This window comes from Lactuca sativa, chromosome 9, assembly GCF_002870075.4.
Source record: "Lactuca sativa cultivar Salinas chromosome 9, Lsat_Salinas_v11, whole genome shotgun sequence".
Lineage (NCBI taxonomy): Eukaryota > Viridiplantae > Streptophyta > Magnoliopsida > Asterales > Asteraceae > Lactuca > Lactuca sativa.
Genome location: NC_056631.2, coordinates 3,513,694 through 3,520,950, shown reverse-complemented (window position 1 = coordinate 3,520,950; position 7,257 = coordinate 3,513,694). Strand labels below are relative to the sequence as shown.

The 7,257-nt window shown below is 45.7% G+C and overlaps 1 non-coding gene across 1 annotated transcript; it reads right to left on the bottom strand.

The window, feature by feature from the left end:
- Positions 1-2,316: 2,316 nt before the first annotated feature.
- On the bottom strand, positions 2,317-2,388 carry TRNAE-UUC (transfer RNA glutamic acid (anticodon UUC)). Its single transcript has one exon. It is a non-coding gene; the product is annotated as a tRNA-Glu (tRNA).
- Between the last annotated feature and the right edge of the window lie 4,869 nt (positions 2,389-7,257).

Genomic DNA, 7,257 nt, shown 5'->3' with positions numbered 1-7,257 from the left:
CCTCGTAATCTTCCTCGTCTTGACTGGTGATAGTTCATCATGTTCCAACTCCCGATAGTCTTCATCCAAGAAGAGAAATGAGTCCCGTTCGGCGGAAGGGCTCTCTGTGGCTCGGATGTCGATGACAAGCGACTCTGTGCTTCGGTGTACTAGCATGTGTACTAGAGCGGCTGAGTATGAATTCCATAAGGGCTGGCGAGTCAGCCAAGCGATTTTCTATTCTCGGAACATGGGTGAAGGTGATCTCCCTAAAGCGCTTGATCAGGTCAATGGAAAGTTCTTGGTACGATATGAGCTGGGTCTCTTTGGTCTTCCATTCTCCTATACCTCTCTCTATAAAAAAAGCCTTTCCCCTTTTCAGAATACCCACGGTAAGCATCCTGCTCTCGATCCAGAGCTACTGCTTCAACAATCAACTGAGCTTAGGAAGTCAGGTTAAGACGTCGACTTATAATTGGTCTTGCCCGAGGAGATGAAAAAGAATTAGGGCTTGCTTTCTCAATTCACATCTATGAGCGATGATTCCTCTATCTCTTGCTCGCTTCGATCGGACTCTGGCAGCTTAGGGAAGAATGATGGCTCGCTAACAAGGCCCCTAAATGACCGCTCAGAAGGCCTACCTCTTTTTTTCCCAATCTCTCACTCGCTCGTCCCTCTCTCATGAAAGATTGTCTCTCCTCTCCCGGCGGCTTTTAGTCATGTCTATAGCCAGTTGCTAAGACGATTCCCACTCAAGCATTCTCATTCAACGGTCTATCAATGCTGCCTTATTTAGTTCAAAATTACTTTCTTTCTACTAGTTCTTACATAAGCAATTTGCAGGAAGTAAACGAAGTCTTTCCTTCCGAAATCCACTCCTGAAGTCACGTCTTTCAGTACTGGGACTGAAGTCAAGTACTTTCGAGTTGCTCTTTGCCCAAAGCCCTCTTTCCGACTTAGAAAGACCAACTAACAATAGCTTTAGCATCTCTTGAGTTGGAAAGGTCTTTATAGAGCTAAGGGGAAGGTTTGGAACCCTAATAGCAGAATGGAATCAGCGGGCTGACTTCCATGCTAACACGAGTAGTTTAACTCAGCATTACCTCGTAAGGTCGTTTTCAATTTTTTTTGCTTTGCGAGAAACTTTTTAAAAAGTCTTCAAATAGCCATTGCATAGTTTACGAATTATGCTTAGTAGGGACCTAAACACAGGAATGGTTCAGAGTCAGACCACGCCTTATGACGAAAGGGGGAGAAAGGACTGTCGATCTGTGATCAAAGAAAACTATACCTGAAGAATGGGATACAGATTGACCGGCACAAAAGCCATCTCTATCAATCTACGCTCATTGATGAGACGGCGACATAGAGAAGTCACCCCCTTCTCACTTAAAAGTAAAGAAGAGATACAAACTTTTGAATCTAAATTTGGTGGGATCGAGGATGGAATCGAATAGCGAATGCACTTGACCGACCCGCCATCTCTTTCCTTCAATAATGCCTTCGCTTCACTTCAAGACGCTATTTGCCAATAAGAAAAAAACTACCTGAATGGAAGAAGCCGAAGGGGTGAACGAGCGCTGCGGTAACGAGCTTTCCTTCTGCCGGCCTTTATAGGAGTAGGGGAGCGTGGTGAGATAGATAGACGTCCAATCCTGCAGCAGCTAGTTGCTCGGCCTTAGTCTTGGGCTGATCTCACACTTCAATCAAGCCCTTCGTACTTCGATCCAATCAATCGATCGATCAAGAGGCTAATCTCTTTTGTTTGGGCCGGTAGCTAAAAGAAAGTCCTCGCTTTCTCTTGAACAAGGGAAGGGCAGCATAGCATTAGCTTCAATTAAACAAGCTCAACCTTGAGAAAGGTGGTAGGCCGAAGAACCGTTGAACGCTTCAACTTGGCCACTGAAGAAGGCGAAGGCTGGGCGAGAGACTAGGCCAACTTACTGCTTACTGCTATGCCATGGTTGAAGCTTTAGGCTCCATAGACGGAACTATGTATTAGGTATTAGGGAGGGGAAGACACCACTCAGCACCCCACGGAGCGGTGGGGTTCAATGCCTAAAAAAAAAAGAAAGAAAAAAAAAGGGGGGAAAGATGACTCTATGGCTGAGGGGAGGAGAGAAAGAACGCATGCATGGATATTCTGTCTGTCGGAGGTTCAATAATCTATGAAAGGACATCTAAAGCTAAGGTTACAAAGTAAAGGAAGTCCGAGAGAAGTGGTGATCTCATCTTGCTTGTTGGGAGAGAGGAAGCTTCCGGACCACCTTTTCCAGCCAGATAGCGAGCGATCACTCAGCAATGAACACTAACTGAAAGCGGCCGGGAATGAGTACCTATCCCTTACGGGAATCGAACCCGTGTCTTCGACATGAAAAGACGATGTCCTAACCACTGGACGAAAGGGACCAAAAAGCCATTCTTCATATACCGCTCTGTGGGCTCCGAGAAGAGAAGTGGTTCGTTTTCTTTCTATACGAAATTAAAGATTTCGTTTGTGTTCATGTTGGCGATTTCAGATGTAAATTCGGCGGTTCGTCCCCCCTTCCTACGGGTTCCCCCACCCCCCTGAATAAGTAAGGCCCCGCTCTTTCTAATAAAAAAAAAGAGGGGCGAAGCGCCCGTTTGAAGTGGCGAAGGCCTATGCTACAGTAAGAAAAAAAGTAGGTTTCGGTTACGAAGTCACTTAGTCGAACTATAAAGAAAGGGAGGCTAAGGTTACGAAGTAAGGTCAACTGGTTAAGGAAAGCTCAGGTTATGAAAAAGTTTAGCCGTTAATTAATTCAATTAAGTAGTAGTGAGACGTCGGTACGGAGTTGCGTCAGCTGTGGATATAGACTAGGCTAAGGGGCGGACTTCATCTCTTCTATTCTCTTCACTTACACCTTACACTTCTGCTGAGTCTAACGAGGCTCAGGTGCGGAGCCTTCCACTGTCACTGTGGACCGAGACTACGCAAAGGTAGAACATCATAGAAACTTCGCTGACTTTCTCATAAACCTTGATTTCGCTACGCTCAATAAGAAGCCGGAATCGCTAAAATTGGTTCGTGTTCCGTTTCCAAAGTAAGTCGTCTTTACCCAAGTGTGAACTTCAGACGACTCTCAAGCGGTTCCATTCCTTCTTACTGTACTTATGGGTCAACCCAACCCGAATGGGAAGAAGGGGGTCAGCCAAACAGCGGTCCACTTTGTACGTTTGCTGAGCAGACCAATCAGGCATTTTTTTTTCTAAAAAGGAAGGGAACTTCTCACCGAAGGAGGCAGTAGGAATGAAGGAGGCGGGAAGCTACCGCTTCTAGAATGGTTGCTTATCCTTCACTTTTTTTAGAGCGTCTCGCTATTCAAAAAAAAAGGTTTATGTAATCGGAAAAATGGTTACGGTTGCGGAAACCAGAGAAAGTCGGGAACCATCGGTTACCTTTTGAATCAAAGTAGCGACGAGCCTAGTATTACGACTACAGGGGGAGAAGCAAAGCTTCGTAGACAGCTTCGCTTCCTCGTCGCTTCTTTCTAGCGACCAGCTTCTCAAGTGGGTGGCTTGGTAAGCAAGCTACCTTCAGCATCGGTAAAATCCCTATCAATAAGAGGCCGGAATGGTGGGGAAGGAAGCCCTCCCTACTTCAATGAAAGGGGGGAAGAGCCCTTTCACAGCCGCTCCTCTACAACTACCTTTCGCCCAACATGATCACGAACGAAGACAGAGAATTGCGTAGATAGGAGGACGAAACGAACCAACCCACTTGTCCTGATCGGAACGATTGAAGAAAGAAAGAGAATGGTGTCCCCTTTCGCCCAGGGGACATCGTCGGAGAACAATGCCGGGGACAGGGTGAGAACCTTCCGTTGCTTACACCCTTTAAGTGTTGGTTCTTCCGGGGAGAGATCTGGTTTCAAGATCTATGAACAAGAGAGATCCCTAAATCTCCATTTGAAAAAAGAGATGAAGAGATAAGGCGAAGCCAGCTGAAGGAAGGGCGCTAACGAGCAAGAAAACGGATGCGCTAACGCGCAACGGCTTTCCTTTCTCTGATAGAGGATCGCTTCTTCAATTCAAGTTCAGCTTGCTGCTTTTCATTTTGATAGGAGTAGGTGCTTGCTGCTCGCTCGCTGTCTACTAAATGAGCCTTTACTGCCCGCCCGACCCCTCTCTTAAATCTTAAGTAAAGTTCAGTCAAATCAATGAAGTGAACAGCCCAACCTCTTTGTTTGTTTCACCTAATTCGGAAAGAGAACAATAGACTTGCAACTATAGTCTAGGAAAAAGCTTCTCTTTGATAGCGGTCATAGGGGAGTTCAGAAAGGATCTGATCGTAGATAGAGACTGAAACCTGTGCGGGGGTAGGGGCGGATGTAGCCAAGTGGATCAAGGCAGTGGATTGTGAATCCACCACGCGCGGGTTCAATCCCCGTCGTTCGCCCATCAATAAATGGACCATTTGTTACGGAGACAGAAGACAAACCTAGAAAGCTTTTTTTCTGCAAGTCATCTCGAGGCTTCAAACGCATCCAAGCAATTGGTATCCGATTGAAGCATAGAAATAGATTCGCGTCGCCTACTTGCTGAAAGCACAAATGGAATGGCCGATCATGAATTCTATGAAGTTTTTAAGACCTTCACTTTTGACTTCATAATGAATTAAATGAACCCCCGGATGAGGAGCAAATCTCCCCTCCCTTTTACTAAACCATGGGGAGCCCCTAGTAGTTTACCGGACAAATTGAGTTGTCGTGACGAGACCTTTCTTAGTGGAAGATCGGAATTCTCTTCATCACGAGACTGATCGGATCAGACACCCGAGAGACCTCCACAATTGAGTAAGTAAGAGGACAACAAGCAAAGAGTTATGCTTTCATTTCTTTGTTGAGATTGAAATCAAGTTCTTTAAAAAGGGGGTAGGTATAATGAACGCAGGCCAAGTCAAGAAAAGGGCTTCCTTACTTTTAGTCTTAATTACTAGTAGTTTGAAGCGAAACCGGTTTTTTTTGGCACTCGGTTCCTTCGTCTTAAGTAAAGTTCAGTTGACTTTTTTGATTCGGAACTCTTAGTCGAGCTGATGGCGAGATCTTTTTTTTGTTCGAGGTCCAAGAGGAAGAAGAGAAGAGGAACCCCCGCCCAATGGTGCTTTTATGAAAGTACGGTCACCGGTGGCTAATACCTTCTCGACACTATCGAACCTGAAATCCACTCTCAATCGCTCTTTTTAGTTGGTGGGCAAGGGTTGCCCAATTTCTTAGCCGATACCGGGACGTCTTTGCTTGGTCATATAACGATACGCCAGGCTTAGATCCAGTCCTAGTAGAGCATAACTTTAATAGAGGTCTAAAAAGAAAGTCTCCAAGCTCCATCCCGACTTGGAGTTTTCAAAGAAAAAAGGAAAAAGCGGCCCGCTGAATTAGGACCTTGGATTATTCTGATTGGATCTCTAACCGTCCCCGTACCGAAAAAGGATGGGAAGGACTTTTCTTTTAGAAAGCTAAACTAAATCAGGCCTGTCCCAAGGACGATTTCCCACTCCCAAATTGAGATGTCGGGGTAAAAAACGCTGTCATTTATGGACGGTTTATCAGGATACAACCAAAGACGGTTGGCCGAGAAAGACCAAAAGAAGACTTCCTTCATCACGGGGCGGGAAACCTTCTGTGCAAAGGTCATGCCATTCGGCTCGGCCTAAAGAATGCCGGAGCAACCTACCAGAGGGCTATGACAGCCATCTTCCATGAGATGATGCATAGACTATGTGGATGACATAGTAGTCAAATCCAAGACAAGGGTCAATCACATAGAAGTCCCCCCGATTAGTCTTCGAGAGGCTTAAAAAAGAAAAGAACACGGAGTGGTCAAATCAAACTCATGGGTTGGTTAAGCTGAGTAGGCGGTTGACTAGGCCTTTGCCTTGGCATATAGCCATGTTGGCCTTGATTTGGTGGAGACGGGCGAACCCGCTGAGACTGTGGTAAGGTTGCCTGAGGTGGTGGAGCAAAAGATACCTGCATACCCTGAGTTGATTGGGGAAGAGCTGGTTGTTGCAACATTGGTACGTAGGATTCCGAGAAGAAAGAGGCGAGCGCATCGAAGTTAGAGAAAGGGCTCTCACAGACCCCTAATCTCATCCAATAAAAAGATATGGGATATGGCAGTCTATTGTCCTTCCAAGCTAAAATAACGAGTTCTTATTGCAGCAGGATTGTAGCGGTTGGCTTTCATGCAGGTAGCCGTAGCTTGAAGACGAGGGGCGGTGTGGTGTAAGGGTTATGGCGAGTCAAGCAATGATCGGAGAGGGAAGCTTATAGGCTAGCTAGGTTTTCTTTTTCACTGGCTTATGGTCTAAGGGTACCCTTTCCGCCTAACCATTGTTTAGAAAGTAAAAACAAGAATTCTTAAATTGTTTAGACTCAACTTTGTTCTTCGACTTCACTTTGTCTTCGTTTAGTCCAGTTCAAAGTTTAGTGCAACCATAGGACAATGGCATTTTCTTAGCTAAAGGTAGATCAGAAAATGAAAACTTGTACAAAAGCCCGTATTTCGCGACTGTAACAAATGCTTATCCGGTGCAAATCATTTATCCTACGCACGACGTCAACAAAACGAGGCATTAGAACCAAAGCGCAGGCAGGGAGAGCCGGGCCAACTACTAATTATTAACCGTCCTTTCAGTTGGGACTTTCAAGCAAGCCTTGCGAAGGCAGCCTTCTCGCGCATCAAAGACTTCATTTCCCGCAAGTGACCAACCGAAGCCATGCAATTTCTTATATTATAAAAGGAGTGCTAGAATGTCTTTTCAATTGTAGGGGCGCGTTAGCGCTAATATAAAGCAAAGGGCTTTTTCAGCTGGATCCAGAACGAATAGGAGATATATCAGTACGCCATCCACGGGACACCTTTCGTAGTGAGGGAAGTCCTCTGTTTTTAGGTTGACGAGCTACTTTAGTTTAGTTTCCGAAAAAAGCATAAAGCCCGGTATTTTCGTAAACGTAAAAGAGGGACGAATGACAAGGGACTTGAGTGACTCACCCTAATCAATAAGCGGGAGCAGGTATCGAGTGTTGTGAGGGCTTTTATTTGCGCGTTAAGGGCAGTTTCTGTTATAGCACTAGGAATCGGTGCCGTTAGTCTAAGCTAAAACAGAGGGGCTTTGGAATCCATTCCGTATTCCGTACGCTAGGAAGTCGATCTGAACTGTAGTTATAGCCTTCGCTTGAACCGAAGAGAGCGATGCGAACAGTTCAGGAGGCCGCAGATCAAACCCTTAGTTCAGTGCCGGGTTTCATAAGTACT